Raw genomic sequence first — 16820 nt, forward strand, 5'->3', positions numbered from 1 at the left:
CGGTGTGCTTAAGCTGCTCGGAAACTATGCTCCTGCTCACTCTGCTAAGACACATAGAAATACAAAAAACCTTCCAAGCCAACAGAGGCTGCGTTCTTGTAATGTGTAGTCCTTTGCTAACTCTGACCTCTCATTATTTCTTCCTCCCAGAAGCACCCCTAGCGACTGAGGCACCTGCGACAGCAGGTAAGGAGAATCGTATGACCAAATTCTTCGGAAGCGGTTGTGAGTCAGGTGATTTATTTTTCTTAGCCACTCTTCTTCTTCCACTTTTCTCCACCAGATTCTGTGACAGCAGTCATAGAACCTACAGGTAAGAAACACATTTCACGCATGCATTCAGCGAATAATTTTGTTTTTGTCGAAATAAACTAAGGACGGAGGGATGGAAGATTTAGTCTCTTCCCCAGTTCATCTCCAAAGAAAGTAAATGTTGGAATCAGAAGAGTGAGACGAGAATATAGAGAATTATTCCTAGAGGAGAGTAGGATTATGGAATTGCGCCAAGGGAGGGGAACAGCTCATTCCGTGCACCCCTATGAGAAGTGCAGCAGAAGACCTTCCATGGAGCGGTGTGAATATCAAACAGAGATACATAAAGCTCAGGTGTAAATGATCCTGCTTTGTCCCAAATTGAGCATGGACTTTTGGCAACAGCATAGAAATACAGAGATGCTGGAAATCTTCCTCTGATACTCTGTTGCTTGGAGAATATAAAGCATGTCTGAAACAATTCTTATATCCATGAATGAAAAGTGTGACATTTGGAAAATTTTCAAACGCATGAAAGATAACGTTTTTAAAGAATGTACGGTTCAGTTTTCTTCTTGCTCTCTTCCTTCATTTATGACACAAGATCCAGCTGCTGCTCCTGCATCCTCCGTGTCAGCTGGTAAGGACCAAGTTTAACCGTATATTACAGTAAAGATTCAAAGCAATGCTCCTTTCCTCTTAATCTCCGCCCTTTCTTTTGGCAAAAACAACTCCAGGAGAGAAAGAACAGACTGGTAAGAAAGAGACGATCTAGTCTTCCATTTTGTGAGAAGTTCGGCTTTTGGAGTAAGATGTATTACATATAGTATTGATGGATCGATAGATAGATTTGCAGCTGGATTGATGGGGGGGGGGTAGAACTTCATCCCGGTTGCTCTCAAAAGGCCCTGTCAGTTGAGGTTTTGGACCCCAAGAGAGAAAAGTACTCACCTCCACATACACATCAGGGAATCGGTGGAATTGTAGCATGGAAGGAGAAGTGCTGAATCCCTGGCACCAGTGGTTCCGCAGAAGGACTGCTAGTAATGTGATGAAATTTTAGACTGAGAATGAAAGAGAAGATGTCTGTAAGGTTATGCAGTCTACTAAGTTGACCTAGGATGCATTGGAATCGAATGACGCATGAGACAGGCTGGATCTCTTCTTCTCGTGCCTTTCGGTGTGCTTAAGCTGCTCGGAAACTATGCTCCTGCTCACTCTGCTAAGACACATAGAAATACAAAAAACCTTCCAAGCCAACAGAGGCTGCGTTCTTGTAATGTGTAGTCCTTTGCTAACTCTGACCTCTCATTATTTCTTCCTCCCAGAAGCACCCCTAGCGACTGAGGCACCTGCGACAGCAGGTAAGGAGAATCGTATGACCAAATTCTTCGGAAGCGGTTGTGAGTCAGGTGATTTATTTTTCTTAGTCACTCTTCTTCTTCCACTTTTCTCCACCAGATTCTGTCACAGCAGTCATAGAACCTACAGGTAAGAAACACATTTCACGCATGCATTCAGCGAATAATTTTGTTTTTGTCGAAATAAACTAAGGACGGAGGGATGGAAGATTTAGTCTCTTCCCCAGTTCATCTCCAAAGAAAGTAAATGTTGGAATCAGAAGTGTGAGACGAGAATTTAGAGAATTATTCCTAGAGGAGAGTAGGATTATGGAATTGCGCCAAGGGAGGGGAACAGCTCATTCCGTGCACCCCTATGAGAAGTGCAGCAGAAGACCTTCCATGGAGCGGTGTGAATATCAAACAGAGATACATAAAGCTCAGGTGTAAATGATCCTGCTTTGTCCCAAATTGAGCATGGACTTTTGGCAACAGCATAGAAATACAGAGATGCTGGAAATCTTCCTCTGATACTCTGTTGCTTGGAGAATATAAAGCATGTCTGAAACAATTCTTATATCCATGAATGAAAAGTGTGACATTTGGAAAATTTTCAAACGCATGAAAGATAACGTTTTTAAAGAATGTACGGTTCAGTTTTCTTCTTGCTCTCTTCCTTCATTTATGACACAAGATCCAGCTGCTGCTCCTGCATCCTCCGTGTCAGCTGGTAAGGACCAAGTTTAACCGTATATTACAGTAAAGATTCAAAGCAATGCTCCTTTCCTCTTAATCTCCGCCCTTTCTTTTGGCAAAAACAACTCCAGGAGAGAAAGAACAGACTGGTAAGAAAGAGACGATCTAGTCTTCCACTTTGTGAGTAGTTCGGCTTTTGGAGTAAGATGTATTACATATAGTACTGATGGATCGATCGATAGATTTGCAGCTGGATTGATGGGGGGGGGGTAGACCTTCATCCCGGTTGCTCTCAAAAGGCCCTGTCAGTTGAGGTTTTGGACCCCAAGAGAGAAAAGTACTCACCTCCACATACACATCAGGGAATCGGTGGAATTGTAGCATGGAAAGAGAAGTGCTGAATCCCTGGCACCAGTGGTTCCGCAGAAGGACTGCTAGTAGTGTGATGAAATTTTAGACTGAGAATGAAAGAGAAGATGTCTGTAAGGTTATGCAGTCTACTAAGTTGACCTAGGATGCATTGGAATCGAATGACGCATGAGACAGGCTGGATCTCTTCTTCTCGTGCCTTTCGGTGTGCTTAAGCTGCTCGGAAACTATGCTCCTGCTCACTCTGCTAAGACACATAGAAATACAAAAAACCTTCCAAGCCAACAGAGGCTGCGTTCTTGTAATGTGTAGTCCTTTGCTAACTCTGACCTCTCATTATTTCTTCCTCCCAGAAGCACCCCTAGCGACTGAGGCACCTGCGACAGCAGGTAAGGAGAATCGTATGACCAAATTCTTCGGAAGCGGTTGTGAGTCAGGTGATTTATTTTTCTTAGCCACTCTTCTTCTTCCACTTTTCTCCACCAGATTCTGTGACAGCAGTCATAGAACCTACAGGTAAGAAACACATTTCACGCATGCATTCAGCGAATAATTTTGTTTTTGTCGAAATAAACTAAGGACGGAGGGATGGAAGATTTAGTCTCTTCCCCAGTTCATCTCCAAAGAAAGTAAATGTTGGAATCAGAAGAGTGAGACGAGAATATAGAGAATTATTCCTAGAGGAGAGTAGGATTATGGAATTGCGCCAAGGGAGGGGAACAGCTCATTCCGTGCACCCCTATGAGAAGTGCAGCAGAAGACCTTCCATGGAGCGGTGTGAATATCAAACAGAGATACATAAAGCTCAGGTGTAAATGATCCTGCTTTGTCCCAAATTGAGCATGGACTTTTGGCAACAGCATAGAAATACAGAGATGCTGGAAATCTTCCTCTGATACTCTGTTGCTTGGAGAATATAAAGCATGTCTGAAACAATTCTTATATCCATGAATGAAAAGTGTGACATTTGGAAAATTTTCAAACGCATGAAAGATAACGTTTTTAAAGAATGTACGGTTCAGTTTTCTTCTTGCTCTCTTCCTTCATTTATGACACAAGATCCAGCTGCTGCTCCTGCATCCTCCGTGTCAGCTGGTAAGGACCAAGTTTAACCGTATATTACAGTAAAGATTCAAAGCAATGCTCCTTTCCTCTTAATCTCCGCCCTTTCTTTTGGCAAAAACAACTCCAGGAGAGAAAGAACAGACTGGTAAGAAAGAGACGATCTAGTCTTCCATTTTGTGAGTAGTTCGGCTTTTGGAGTAAGATGTATTACATATAGTACTGATGGATCGATCGATAGATTTGCAGCTGGATTGATGGGGGGGGTAGACCTTCATCCCGGTTGCTCTCAAAAGGCCCTGTCAGTTGAGGTTTTGGACCCCAAGAGAGAAAAGTACTCACCTCCACATACACATCAGGGAATCGGTGGAATTGTAGCATGGAAGGAGAAGTGCTGAATCCCTGGCACCAGTGGTTCCGCAGAAGGACTGCTAGTAGTGTGATGAAATTTTAGACTGAGAATGAAAGAGAAGATGTCTGTAAGGTTATGCAGTCTACTAAGTTGACCTAGGATGCATTGGAATCGAATGACGCATGAGACAGGCTGGATCTCTTCTTCTCGTGCCTTTCGGTGTGCTTAAGCTGCTCGGAAACTATGCTCCTGCTCACTCTGCTAAGACACATAGAAATACAAAAAACCTTCCAAGCCAACAGAGGCTGCGTTCTTGTAATGTGTAGTCCTTTGCTAACTCTGACCTCTCATTATTTCTTCCTCCCAGAAGCACCCCTAGCGACTGAGGCACCTGCGACAGCAGGTAAGGAGAATCGTATGACCAAATTCTTCGGAAGCGGTTGTGAGTCAGGTGATTTTTTTTTCTTAGTCACTCTTCTTCTTCCACTTTTCTCACCAGATTCTGTCACAGCAGTCATAGAACCTACAGGTAAGAAACACATTTCACGCATGCATTCAGCGAATAATTTTGTTTTTGTCGAAATAAACTAAGGACGGAGGGATGGAAGATTTAGTCTCTTCCCCAGTTCATCTCCAAAGAAAGTAAATGTTGGAATCAGAAGTGTGAGACGAGAATTTAGAGAATTATTCCTAGAGGAGAGTAGGATTATGGAATTGCGCCAAGGGAGGGGAACAGCTCATTCCGTGCACCCCTATGAGAAGTGCAGCAGAAGACCTTCCATGGAGCGGTGTGAATATCAAACAGAGATACATAAAGCTCAGGTGTAAATGATCCTGCTTTGTCCCAAATTGAGCATGGACTTTTGGCAACAGCATAGAAATACAGAGATGCTGGAAATCTTCCTCTGATACTCTGTTGCTTGGAGAATATAAAGCATGTCTGAAACAATTCTTATATCCATGAATGAAAAGTGTGACATTTGGAAAATTTTCAAACGCATGAAAGATAACGTTTTTAAAGAATGTACGGTTCAGTTTTCTTCTTGCTCTCTTCCTTCATTTATGACACAAGATCCAGCTGCTGCTCCTGCATCCTCCGTGTCAGCTGGTAAGGACCAAGTTTAACCGTATATTACAGTAAAGATTCAAAGCAATGCTCCTTTCCTCTTAATCTCCGCCCTTTCTTTTGGCAAAAACAACTCCAGGAGAGAAAGAACAGACTGGTAAGAAAGAGACGATCTAGTCTTCCATTTTGTGAGTAGTTCGGCTTTTGGAGTAAGATGTATTACATATAGTACTGATGGATCGATCGATAGATTTGCAGCTGGATTGATGGGGGGGGTAGACCTTCATCCCGGTTGCTCTCAAAAGGCCCTGTCAGTTGAGGTTTTGGACCCCAAGAGAGAAAAGTACTCACCTCCACATACACATCAGGGAATCGGTGGAATTGTAGCATGGAAGGAGAAGTGCTGAATCCCTGGCACCAGTGGTTCCGCAGAAGGACTGCTAGTAGTGTGATGAAATTTTAGACTGAGAATGAAAGAGAAGATGTCTGTAAGGTTATGCAGTCTACTAAGTTGACCTAGGATGCATTGGAATCGAATGACGCATGAGACAGGCTGGATCTCTTCTTCTCGTGCCTTTCGGTGTGCTTAAGCTGCTCGGAAACTATGCTCCTGCTCACTCTGCTAAGACACATAGAAATACAAAAAACCTTCCAAGCCAACAGAGGCTGCGTTCTTGTAATGTGTAGTCCTTTGCTAACTCTGACCTCTCATTATTTCTTCCTCCCAGAAGCACCCCTAGCGACTGAGGCACCTGCGACAGCAGGTAAGGAGAATCGTATGACCAAATTCTTCGGAAGCGGTTGTGAGTCAGGTGATTTTTTTTTCTTAGTCACTCTTCTTCTTCCACTTTTCTCCACCAGATTCTGTCACAGCAGTCATAGAACCTACAGGTAAGAAACACATTTCACGCATGCATTCAGCGAATAATTTTGTTTTTGTCGAAATAAACTAAGGACGGAGGGATGGAAGATTTAGTCTCTTCCCCAGTTCATCTCCAAAGAAAGTAAATGTTGGAATCAGAAGAGTGAGACGAGAATATAGAGAATTATTCCTAGAGGAGAGTAGGATTATGGAATTGCGCCAAGGGAGGGGAACAGCTCATTCCGTGCACCCCTATGAGAAGTGCAGCAGAAGACCTTCCATGGAGCGGTGTGAATATCAAACAGAGATACATAAAGCTCAGGTGTAAATGATCCTGCTTTGTCCCAAATTGAGCATGGACTTTTGGCAACAGCATAGAAATACAGAGATGCTGGAAATCTTCCTCTGATACTCTGTTGCTTGGAGAATATAAAGCATGTCTGAAACAATTCTTATATCCATGAATGAAAAGTGTGACATTTGGAAAATTTTCAAACGCATGAAAGATAACGTTTTTAAAGAATGTACGGTTCAGTTTTCTTCTTGCTCTCTTCCTTCATTTATGACACAAGATCCAGCTGCTGCTCCTGCATCCTCTGTGTCAGCTGGTAAGGACCAAGTTTAACCGTATATTACAGTAAAGATTCAAAGCAATGCTCCTTTCCTCTTAATCTCCGCCCTTTCTTTTGGCAAAAACAACTCCAGGAGAGAAAGAACAGACTGGTAAGAAAGAGACGATCTAGTCTTCCATTTTGTGAGTAGTTCGGCTTTTGGAGTAAGATGTATTACATATAGTACTGATGGATCGATCGATAGATTTGCAGCTGGATTGATGGGGGGGGGGGGTAGACCTTCATCCCGGTTGCTCTCAAAAGGCCCTGTCAGTTGAGGTTTTGGACCCCAAGAGAGAAAAGTACTCACCTCCACATACACATCAGGGAATCGGTGGAATTGTAGCATGGAAGGAGAAGTGCTGAATCCCTGGCACCAGTGGTTCCGCAGAAGGACTGCTAGTAGTGTGATGAAATTTTAGACTGAGAATGAAAGAGAAGATGTCTGTAAGGTTATGCAGTCTACTAAGTTGACATAGGATGCATTGGAATCGAATGACTCATGAGACAGGCTGGATCTCTTCTTCTCGTGCCTTTCGGTGTGCTTAAGCTGCTCGGAAACTATGCTCCTGCTCACTCTGCTAAGACACATAGAAATACAAAAAACCTTCCAAGCCAACAGAGGCGGCGTTCTTGTAATGTGTAGTCCTTTGCTAACTCTGACCTCTCATTATTTCTTCCTCCCAGAAGCACCCCTAGCGACTGAGGCACCTGCGACAGCAGGTAAGGAGAATCGTATGACCAAATTCTTCGGAAGCGGTTGTGAGTCAGGTGATTTTTTTTTCTTAGTCACTCTTCTTCTTCCACTTTTCTCACCAGATTCTGTCACAGCAGTCATAGAACCTACAGGTAAGAAACACATTTCACGCATGCATTCAGCGAATAATTTTGTTTTTGTCGAAATAAACTAAGGACGGAGGGATGGAAGATTTAGTCTCTTCCCCAGTTCATCTCCAAAGAAAGTAAATGTTGGAATCAGAAGTGTGAGACGAGAATTTAGAGAATTATTCCTAGAGGAGAGTAGGATTATGGAATTGCGCCAAGGGAGGGGAACAGCTCATTCCGTGCACCCCTATGAGAAGTGCAGCAGAAGACCTTCCATGGAGCGGTGTGAATATCAAACAGAGATACATAAAGCTCAGGTGTAAATGATCCTGCTTTGTCCCAAATTGAGCATGGACTTTTGGCAACAGCATAGAAATACAGAGATGCTGGAAATCTTCCTCTGATACTCTGTTGCTTGGAGAATATAAAGCATGTCTGAAACAATTCTTATATCCATGAATGAAAAGTGTGACATTTGGAAAATTTTCAAACGCATGAAAGATAACGTTTTTAAAGAATGTACGGTTCAGTTTTCTTCTTGCTCTCTTCCTTCATTTATGACACAAGATCCAGCTGCTGCTCCTGCATCCTCCGTGTCAGCTGGTAAGGACCAAGTTTAACCGTATATTACAGTAAAGATTCAAAGCAATGCTCCTTTCCTCTTAATCTCCGCCCTTTCTTTTGGCAAAAACAACTCCAGGAGAGAAAGAACAGACTGGTAAGAAAGAGACGATCTAGTCTTCCATTTTGTGAGTAGTTCGGCTTTTGGAGTAAGATGTATTACATATAGTACTGATGGATCGATCGATAGATTTGCAGCTGGATTGATGGGGGGGGGGTAGACCTTCATCCCGGTTGCTCTCAAAAGGCCCTGTCAGTTGAGGTTTTGGACCCCAAGAGAGAAAAGTACTCACCTCCACATACACATCAGGGAATCGGTGGAATTGTAGCATGGAAGGAGAAGTGCTGAATCCCTGGCACCAGTGGTTCCGCAGAAGGACTGCTAGTAATGTGATGAAATTTTAGACTGAGAATGAAAGAGAAGATGTCTGTAAGGTTATGCAGTCTACTAAGTTGACCTAGGATGCATTGGAATCGAATGATGCATGAGACAGGCTGGATCTCTTCTTCTCGTGCCTTTCGGTGTGCTTAAGCTGCTCGGAAACTATGCTCCTGCTCACTCTGCTAAGACACATAGAAATACAAAAAACCTTCCAAGCCAACAGAGGCTGCGTTCTTGTAATGTGTAGTCCTTTGCTAACTCTGACCTCTCATTATTTCTTCCTCCCAGAAGCACCCCTAGCGACTGAGGCACCTGCGACAGCAGGTAAGGAGAATCGTATGACCAAATTCTTCGGAAGCGGTTGTGAGTCAGGTGATTTTTTTTTCTTAGCCACTCTTCTTCTTCCACTTTTCTCCACCAGATTCTGTCACAGCAGTCATAGAACCTACAGGTAAGAAACACATTTCACGCATGCATTCAGCGAATAATTTTGTTTTTGTTGAAATAAACTAAGGACGGAGGGATGGAAGATTTAGTCTCTTCCCCAGTTCATCTCCAAAGAAAGTAAATGTTGGAATCAGAAGAGTGAGACGAGAATATAGAGAATTATTCCTAGAGGAGAGTAGGATTATGGAATTGCGCCAAGGGAGGGGAACAGCTCATTCCGTGCACCCCTATGAGAAGTGCAGCAGAAGACCTTCCATGGAGCGGTGTGAATATCAAACAGAGATACATAAAGCTCAGGTGTAAATGATCCTGCTTTGTCCCAAATTGAGCATGGACTTTTGGCAACAGCATAGAAATACAGAGATGCTGGAAATCTTCCTCTGATACTCTGTTGCTTGGAGAATATAAAGCATGTCTGAAACAATTCTTATATCCATGAATGAAAAGTGTGACATTTGGAAAATTTTCAAACGCATGAAAGATAACGTTTTTAAAGAATGTACGGTTCAGTTTTCTTCTTGCTCTCTTCCTTCATTTATGACACAAGATCCAGCTGCTGCTCCTGCATCCTCCGTGTCAGCTGGTAAGGACCAAGTTTAACCGTATATTACAGTAAAGATTCAAAGCAATGCTCCTTTCCTCTTAATCTCCGCCCTTTCTTTTGGCAAAAACAACTCCAGGAGAGAAAGAACAGACTGGTAAGAAAGAGACGATCTAGTCTTCCATTTTGTGAGTAGTTCGGCTTTTGGAGTAAGATGTATTACATATAGTACTGATGGATCGATCGATAGATTTGCAGCTGGATTGATGGGGGGGGGTAGACCTTCATCCCGGTTGCTCTCAAAAGGCCCTGTCAGTTGAGGTTTTGGACCCCAAGAGAGAAAAGTACTCACCTCCACATACACATCAGGGAATCGGTGGAATTGTAGCATGGAAGGAGAAGTGCTGAATCCCTGGCACCAGTGGTTCCGCAGAAGGACTGCTAGTAGTGTGATGAAATTTTAGACTGAGAATGAAAGAGAAGATGTCTGTAAGGTTATGCAGTCTACTAAGTTGACCTAGGATGCATTGGAATCGAATGACGCATGAGACAGGCTGGATCTCTTCTTCTCGTGCCTTTCGGTGTGCTTAAGCTGCTCGGAAACTATGCTCCTGCTCACTCTGCTAAGACACATAGAAATACAAAAAACCTTCCAAGCCAACAGAGGCGGCGTTCTTGTAATGTGTAGTCCTTTGCTAACTCTGACCTCTCATTATTTCTTCCTCCCAGAAGCACCCCTAGCGACTGAGGCACCTGCGACAGCAGGTAAGGAGAATCGTATGACCAAATTCTTCGGAAGCGGTTGTGAGTCAGGTGATTTTTTTTTCTTAGTCACTCTTCTTCTTCCACTTTTCTCACCAGATTCTGTCACAGCAGTCATAGAACCTACAGGTAAGAAACACATTTCACGCATGCATTCAGCGAATAATTTTGTTTTTGTCGAAATAAACTAAGGACGGAGGGATGGAAGATTTAGTCTCTTCCCCAGTTCATCTCCAAAGAAAGTAAATGTTGGAATCGGAAGTGTGAGACGAGAATTTAGAGAATTATTCCTAGAGGAGAGTAGGATTATGGAATTGCGCCAAGGGAGGGGAACAGCTCATTCCGTGCACCCCTATGAGAAGTGCAGCAGAAGACCTTCCATGGAGCGGTGTGAATATCAAACAGAGATACATAAAGCTCAGGTGTAAATGATCCTGCTTTGTCCCAAATTGAGCATGGACTTTTGGCAACAGCATAGAAATACAGAGATGCTGGAAATCTTCCTCTGATACTCTGTTGCTTGGAGAATATAAAGCATGTCTGAAACAATTCTTATATCCATGAATGAAAAGTGTGACATTTGGAAAATTTTCAAACGCATGAAAGATAACGTTTTTAAAGAATGTACGGTTCAGTTTTCTTCTTGCTCTCTTCCTTCATTTATGACACAAGATCCAGCTGCTGCTCCTGCATCCTCCGTGTCAGCTGGTAAGGACCAAGTTTAACCGTATATTACAGTAAAGATTCAAAGCAATGCTCCTTTCCTCTTAATCTCCGCCCTTTCTTTTGGCAAAAACAACTCCAGGAGAGAAAGAACAGACTGGTAAGAAAGAGACGATCTAGTCTTCCATTTTGTGAGTAGTTCGGCTTTTGGAGTAAGATGTATTACATATAGTACTGATGGATCGATCGATAGATTTGCAGCTGGATTGATGGGGGGGGTTAGACCTTCATCCCGGTTGCTCTCAAAAGGCCCTGTCAGTTGAGGTTTTGGACCCCAAGAGAGAAAAGTACTCACCTCCACATACACATCAGGGAATCGGTGGAATTGTAGCATGGAAGGAGAAGTGCTGAATCCCTGGCACCAGTGGTTCCGCAGAAGGACTGCTAGTAGTGTGATGAAATTTTAGACTGAGAATGAAAGAGAAGATGTCTGTAAGGTTATGCAGTCTACTAAGTTGACCTAGGATGCATTGGAATCGAATGACGCATGAGACAGGCTGGATCTCTTCTTCTCGTGCCTTTCGGTGTGCTTAAGCTGCTCGGAAACTATGCTCCTGCTCACTCTGCTAAGACACATAGAAATACAAAAAACCTTCCAAGCCAACAGAGGCTGCGTTCTTGTAATGTGTAGTCCTTTGCTAACTCTGACCTCTCATTATTTCTTCCTCCCAGAAGCACCCCTAGCGACTGAGGCACCTGCGACAGCAGGTAAGGAGAATCGTATGACCAAATTCTTCGGAAGCGGTTGTGAGTCAGGTGATTTTTTTTTCTTAGTCACTCTTCTTCTTCCACTTTTCTCCACCAGATTCTGTCACAGCAGTCATAGAACCTACAGGTAAGAAACACATTTCATGCATGCATTCAGCGAATAATTTTGTTTTTGTCGAAATAAACTAAGGACGGAGGGATGGAAGATTTAGTCTCTTCCCCAGTTCATCTCCAAAGAAAGTAAATGTTGGAATCAGAAGTGTGAGACGAGAATTTAGAGAATTATTCCTAGAGGAGAGTAGGATTATGGAATTGCGCCAAGGGAGGGGAACAGCTCATTCCGTGCACCCCTATGAGAAGTGCAGCAGAAGACCTTCCATGGAGCGGTGTGAATATCAAACAGAGATACATAAAGCTCAGGTGTAAATGATCCTGCTTTGTCCCAAATTGAGCATGGACTTTTGGCAACAGCATAGAAATACAGAGATGCTGGAAATCTTCCTCTGATACTCTGTTGCTTGGAGAATATAAAGCATGTCTGAAACAATTCTTATATCCATGAATGAAAAGTGTGACATTTGGAAAATTTTCAAACGCATGAAAGATAACGTTTTTAAAGAATGAACGGTTCAGTTTTCTTCTTGCTCTCTTCCTTCATTTATGACACAAGATCCAGCTGCTGCTCCTGCATCCTCCGTGTCAGCTGGTAAGGACCAAGTTTAACCGTATATTACAGTAAAGATTCAAAGCAATGCTCCTTTCCTCTTAATCTCCGCCCTTTCTTTTGGCAAAAACAACTCCAGGAGAGAAAGAACAGACTGGTAAGAAAGAGACGATCTAGTCTTCCATTTTGTGAGTAGTTCGGCTTTTGGAGTAAGATGTATTACATATAGTACTGATGGATCGATCGATAGATTTGCAGCTGGATTGATGGGGGGGGGTAGACCTTCATCCCGGTTGCTCTCAAAAGGCCCTGTCAGTTGAGGTTTTGGACCCCAAGAGAGAAAAGTACTCACCTCCACATACACATCAGGGAATCGGTGGAATTGTAGCATGGAAGGAGAAGTGCTGAATCCCTGGCACCAGTGGTTCCGCAGAAGGACTGCTAGTAGTGTTGTAATGTATTGGTCGAACTGTAGCTGATAGAGAACTCAAGGCTTTGCTATCAGTGGCCACTAAGTACGGGTGGCAGCAAATCAGGAGAGCCAGATAAAGACCAATCAGTGAGTTGTAAATAAGTTACAATGTATGTGAGTTATGCAAACGAGGGTATTCTAAAGTACGTGTTCTCATTGGCTATAACTCTTTGGGAGGGAAAACTGGTATGTATATATATTGAGGGTTTCTGTCAGTTGTTGTTGTGTGTGGTTATACTGAATAAAGAGCTGTTGGTTTACTTCAAGTCTGAACCCACTATTTAATACTGGCGACGAGGATGGGATCTCTGATTGGGTATGCAGCCCCAATACCAGAGCGATATCACTAACAAGGTGCTTGGGTAGGCAGCCCCAAGACCTAAGCTGAAATCTTAAGCGTGAGGAATTGTCACCTCCACCATCCGACATACGCTCGCGTCGTCCAGAAGGCAGACATGGCCGCTAAGGGCCACTTCAAACCGTTTGACTCAACAGCCGAGGACTGGGAATCCTACATTACCCGCTTCGACTTCTACCTTGAGGCGAACAAGATTGAAGACACAGATCTCGCGAGAGCAACGTTCTTCAGCGTGTGTGGGCGTTCCACGTTTGATATAGCACGGGCACTAGTGGCGCCAGCCCAGCTTCAAACTACACCGTTCGACACAATAAAGAACAGACTCAAAGAACACTTCTCACCACAGCCATCAGAAATAGCCAGCAGACACGCGTTCTACAACCGCAACCAAGCCCAAGGGGAATCCATAGCGGCATTCGTCACAGCCCTCCGGCAGGCAGCCCGGCAATGCAATTTCCCTGACCTAGAGATGGCACTTCGGGACAGGTTGGTGTGTGGGCTGCGAAATGAAAAACTACAAAGACGACTCTTTGCGAAGAAAGAGCTGACTTTCAAAACAGCGCATGAGGAGGCACTCGCTGCTGAAGCAGCAGAACAGTCTGCAAAAGAGGTCCGGCAGTCGCACACTTCCCCATCATCCCGCAGGGCCGAACAGGTACATCAGGGGTGTGTAGAGGACCTGTCATCATCAGAGGATGACGAAGAAGAGGTCCTGAGAACTAAGTTCCACGGCAAGCAACCGGGGGGGGGGCACAACATTTCAGGGCACCCCTTGCGCAATCTGTGGAGGACCTCACTGGAGGAAGTCCTGCCGGTCCCGGGAAGCACAATGCCGGAACTGCGGGAAGATGGGACACATCGCTCGAGCCTGTCGCTCTGCAAAGAACCAAGTCGGATCGCCCAAGTCCAGCCACAAGTCAGCACTGGGCTACAACAAGGCACCCAACCGCAAGAGCGACTGCCATACAGTCACTATACGCCACGCTAATGTAGCCCAGACTAGTGAGTCATCAGTGCAAGCATTACGACCTCCAAGCAGCAACAAAATAAAAGTAACCGTGAAAATCCAAAACATGCCATGTGAAATGGAAGTCGACTCAGGGTCCGCGTTATCCATCATCTCGTCACACACCCTCAAGCTGATACGCAGAAGGTCATCCACACCTCATCTTGAATCAGCAAACATGGTGCTGAAAGACTTCCAAGGCCGCCGCGTGCCGATCATGGGCATCGGCACATTCCAAGTAAAGTACAAGGACTTTATTGGCCCACTACGATTAGTGGTAGTTCAAGGCCACCAACCTAGCTTACTTGGCCTCGACTGGTTCCGCCCTCTCGGCATCCAAATCGCAGGCGTGCAGCGGCTGCATCGTGATGAGGTAGCATCAGTATGCAGAGAGTTCTCAGCAGTCTTCGATGGGGCCCTTGGTAATTACACAGGACCGCCTGTCTCGTTTGACTTAGACCCAGCCGTGGCCCCCATCTGCCTGAAGCCTCGCAGGGTTCCATTTGCGCTCAAGCCAAAGATAGATGAGGAACTGGATCGTCTGATCGAACAGGGGATCCTGGAGCCAGTTTCTCACGCTAAATGGGAAACTCCCATAGTAACCCCACTGAAACCCAATGGAGCGGTCCGAATTTGCGCAGATTATAAATGCACAATCAACAAAGCACTACAGCAACATGCCTACCCAGTACCAGTCGTGAGCCATCTCCTGGCATCGCTTCAAGGGGGAAAGATTTTTGCCAAGCTTGATCTGGCACAGGTTTACCAACAACTACCTGTGGACGAGGCGACGGCAGAAGCCCAAACGATCGTGACACACCGAGGGGCGTTCAAGGTTAAGAGACTACAATTCGGCGTCAACGTCGTCCCAGGAATTTTCCAAGGCATCATGGAAGGACTTCTACGCGGCATTCCAGGCGTCATTCCGTACTTTGATGACGTCCTAATCACGGGGGAGTCAGAAAGCGCACTTGCAGAGAGGCTTCGCTGTGTCCTTCGCAAACTACAAGACGCCGGCTTAAAGGTAAAGAGAGAGAAATGCCAATTCGCTGCTGAGAGTGTGGAATTCTTGGGATTCCTCATTGACGCAGCCGGTATTCATCCCACATCAGCAAAGGTACGGGCCATTAAAAGTGCACCTCCTCCAGGATCAAAGAAGGAACTACAATCCTTCCTGGGCCTATTAAACTTCTACCACGCATTCTTGCCACATAAGGCCTCAATTGCAGAACCCCTGCACCGCCTTCTAGATTCCTCCGCCCCCTGGGGGTGGGGCAGAAGAGAAGCCGCGGCGTTTGAAGCAGTAAAAAAACTACTGTTGTCAGAGAGCGTGCTGACACACTTTGATGAGAAAAAACCACTCGTACTCGCCTGCGACGCCTCCCCATATGGTATCGGAGCCGTCTTAAGCCACAGAATGCATACCGGGCATGAAGCACCCATCGCCTACTTTTCAAGAACCTTGTCGGCCGCGGAACGAAACTATGCCCAAATAGACAAGGAAGCTCTGGCAATCGTAGCTGGGGTGAAAAAATTCCATGATTACCTCTACGGCCGGAAGTTCCTCATCGCAACCGACCACAAACCACTCCTGGGACTACTCTCTCCAGACAAGCAAACGCCTCAAATCCTTTCGCCCAGAATGCTGCGGTGGACGGTGTTCATGTCTGCCTACTCCTACGACTTACAGCACCGCCCCGGCAAAGCAATGGGACATGCCGACGCCCTGAGCCGCCTGCCACTTGCTGACCAGGGGACCGACCCATCTCCAGCTCATCACATCATGCTGCTGGAAGACTTGCCGAGTCCACCACTTAGAGCCTCCGATGTGGCGTCACACACTGCTAAAGATCGCACCCTCAGCCGCGTTCTCAACTGGGTGTGGAGGGGGTGGCCATCAGGCCAGCTGGCCGAAGAGTTTCGGCCGTTCCTCATTAGGCAGCACGAACTCTCAGTGCACAAGGGCTGTCTGCTATGGGGAAATAGAGTTGTAATTCCCAGCAAACTGAGACAACAAGTGCTGGAGGCACTACACAGCGGACACCCAGGCATAGTCCGCATGAAGGCAATGGCGCACAGCTATGTTTGGTGGCCAGGCATGGATAGGGCTATCGAGGAATGGGTCCGTACCTGTCAGCCGTGCCAAGAAACACGCCCAGCTCCAGCGCAAGCCCCAGTAAATCCTTGGGAGTCAGCGAGAGCACCCTGGTCGAGACTCCACATTGATTTTGCAGGGCCATTTCAGGGACAAACCTTCCTAATAGTTGTGGACTCTTATTCAAAATGGCTAGAAGTTGTTCCCGTCTCCACAATGACTACTGCTGTGGTCATTAGGGCCCTACGTCAGCTGTTTGCAACACACGGTTTGGCTGACACGGTAGTGTCAGATAACGGAACACAATTCACGTCAGCGGAGTTCCGGCAGTTCCTGGCCAACAACGGCATCAGGCAAGTCACGTCTGCTCCGTTCCACCCTTCCACCAATGGGCAGGCAGAACGGATGGTGCGGACAACAAAGGACAGCCTTCGGCGAATCAGCCAAGGAGACTGGCAATCGCGATTGGCTGCGTTCCTGTTACAGCAACACGTCACGCCGCATTCTACGACAGGGCGTAGCCCCGCTGAACTACTAATGAACAGGAAGCTCACCGTGACTCTCGACAGGCTGCACCCCGACCTAGCGGATGAGGAAAGGCCCATG

Source organism: Eublepharis macularius, chromosome 6, assembly GCF_028583425.1.
Source record: "Eublepharis macularius isolate TG4126 chromosome 6, MPM_Emac_v1.0, whole genome shotgun sequence".
NCBI lineage: Eukaryota > Metazoa > Chordata > Lepidosauria > Squamata > Eublepharidae > Eublepharis > Eublepharis macularius.